The sequence below is a fragment of the Neophocaena asiaeorientalis genome, unplaced genomic scaffold (genome assembly GCF_003031525.2).
Source record: "Neophocaena asiaeorientalis asiaeorientalis breed wild unplaced genomic scaffold, Neophocaena_asiaeorientalis_V1.1 scaffold256, whole genome shotgun sequence".
Taxonomy (NCBI): Eukaryota; Metazoa; Chordata; class Mammalia; order Artiodactyla; family Phocoenidae; genus Neophocaena; species Neophocaena asiaeorientalis.
Window position 1 is genome coordinate 3,808,805 of NW_020185324.1, and position 3,031 is coordinate 3,811,835.

Sequence of the window (3,031 nt, forward strand, 5' to 3'; positions counted from 1 at the left end):
TTATAGATTTTGGTTACAAGTCCTTTATCAGATATATGTTTTATAAATGTTTTCTCCCAGCTGGTGGTGTCAGAAACTTATTTTAGCCTGCTGACAAACTAACAAGTGATCCTACCAGGGTGTTAAAGACACTGGCAGGACACACGAAGCTCCTGGGTTAGAGAAAAAGGACTTTGGAACTGCATATTCACATCTGTTTCATTTGCTCCCCCAAACGCTCCAAGACCCTTGAGGGACATGGAAAGGCCCAGGTAGGTTCTGCACACAGGGTGGATTTGTGTCACGGCTGAGAAACCCCAAGTTTAAATCCCCGATCATTTAAAGAGGGCTGATGGCAAAGCTACCCAACCTTTGCCCTGGTCAGGAAACAAGCATGCCCTTTGCCCCAGTGGGAGCCTTTATCTCTATCTTCCAAAGCTTTCTGTTACATATAGCTTTGAAAAAATAGTCCAGAACAAAAGTGGTTAATGCATTTGCTCAAAACATATGCAAAAAAAAAAAAAAAATGAAAGACCCAAGGAAAATCACCTCCCAATACATGACTTGTCTTTTCCTTCTCCTAGCAGTGTCTATTGAGGAGCAGAAAATTTTTGATAAAGTCCAAATAAGCAATTTGTTTTTTAATATATCATGCTTGGAGTCACATCTAAGAAAACTCTGTCTGATCCAAGATCTCAAAGGTTTTTCCTATTTTTTTTCTAAACGTTTTATAGTTTTAGGTTTTATATATGGGTTTATGTTTAATTTTTATATATGGTGTAAGGTAATGATCAAAGTTCATTTTTTTTAGCATATATTTAATCACTCTAGCACTATTTTTTGAAAGATCATACACTTTCTGCTGAATTGCCTTTGCTCATTTGTCAAAAATCAGTGGTCTGTAAATGTGTGGGTCCATTTCTGCATTCTTTATTCTGTTCCATCGATCCATTTGATAGATTCCGTCGATCTGTCTTGATGCCAATACCACACTGTCTTGATTACTGTAGTTTATAAGAGCCTTGAATTCAGGTACTGGTAGTTCTCCAACTTAGTTCTTCTTTTTCAAAGTTTTTTAGCTATCCTAGATCCATTGTATTTCCATATGAATTGTAAAGTCAGTTTGCCATTTTCTATTAAAAGCTTGATGGGGTTCTGATGAAGACTGTGTTGACTCTATAGACCAAATTGGGGAGAAAAAATATCTTAACAATATCGAGTCTTTTGCCTTATGAACACAGTAGATCTCTCCATTTATTTAAGTCTTTGATTTCCTTAGAAATGTTTTATAGTTTTTCAGTGTACAGGTCTTACACACCTTTCATCAGATTTATCACTATGTATTTCATAATTAGTTTTTCTATTTTCTTTCTTTCGCTATCTTTTTGCTTTCAGCTCTTCTTGAGTGCTTTTATCCAGACACACAGAGAGGTGTCACCTTTTAAAATTCCTTCTGACAATCTTTTACTTTTTGCGTTATATAGTGCACTTACATTTACTTTAATTACTAATATATTTGTGTGCAGACAACTCAGACACAAATTCCCATGTAGCCAGTAATGCATGGGATACTTCCCAATCTCAGAGCTATCAATAAGCTGATGCAAAACCAGGAAGCTACTATGTCTAAGGTCCCTCAGCCTAAATCCTCTGCTTGCCACCCAGCCCCTGTAAGGGTAAGCAGACCCTGCCTCCTGGTCCAGTTGTTGCTTCCGAGAGAAGCAGACCAGAATCAGACCAGAGTGCTCTCCTGCTCCCTTCCCCCAGTTTCAAAGTACATTATCCTCAGCAAAATGGCAGCCACTCTACTTATTATGGTGTTCCACACACAAAAAGTCTGCGTGTCAGCCAAATGACAAATTTCAACATGCGTTACTTTTAGACCACGCTGAAGAAAAAATCTGGCGGACTGACTTGAATCAGCTAATGAAAACCAGTGACATTTCTCGGGTTGAGTTCAAGTCTTGAAATATCCAGATTCCAAAAGAAAAGGAAATAATATTAAGAACCTATGGGGGAAAGAATATTGTAATCAATAAGTAAAGGTACTAATTACAGGATATATTTGAAAGACCTCAGATTTCCAAGGGAAACCAAGTACAAAAATAAGGTTAGAAACTGTGAACTCTATTTCTTTGTACAAAGTCTTATCTCCCATGTGTGATGGCTGCAACATAAAAATGCCTAAACTGGCCAGATTCATTTTCTTTCTAGCATAGTATTGTATCTTATACTGGCTATAATTTTGTCTCTTCCTTTCATTTATTTATTAAATAACATTATTTGGTACATTTCTATGTTACTGAATTAAATGTCCATATAAGTTAGAATGATTTTGGTGTTTCTGTGGGCTAACATGTCAATGTTTGTTTTAGAAGTAACTTTGTATTATGATATGAAAGCACCATGCTGGAGATTCCCAAAATAATATTTTCTGCCTTTCATTTCTATCCTTTAAAGAAACCCAAATGAACTGGCTATTCCATATTCTAGGAGGAGACCCTATGTATATTATGATTAAAAAAAAAAAAAAAAAGGCCTACAAGGTAAAAAATGTTTCAAACTTGATTGTGGTGCTGTTTACGTGAATGTATGTGTTTGTCAAAACTCACAGAAATGTACACTAAAACGGATGAATTTTCCGGTATGTAAATATATAATTCAAAGAAGAAAAAAAATTGGGGCAGGATATCTTCTTACGTATATTAAAATGAATTTTAATAAGCTATTTCAATCTAAGCAAGGAACTTGGGTGCCAAATATCAATGTGAAGTGACACAAAACAAACACATTATGAACATCCAAAAATCTGGAATTTACAATGGGAATGTTGACAGCTTTTGAAATTAAACAGCACTCAATCACTAATTTTCTTGGAGGGTAAGATTTGTACCCTGCTGGGCTTATAATTTTGTTTTCTCTTTTTGTGCTGTTCATGTATAAATATTGCCAATTTCATTTGACACAAAAAAGGAAAACAACTTAATTTTGTTTCTAAGCTACTGAACGACACAGAGACTACCCTCTAGATGAGACAGTGTAATATAAGCAA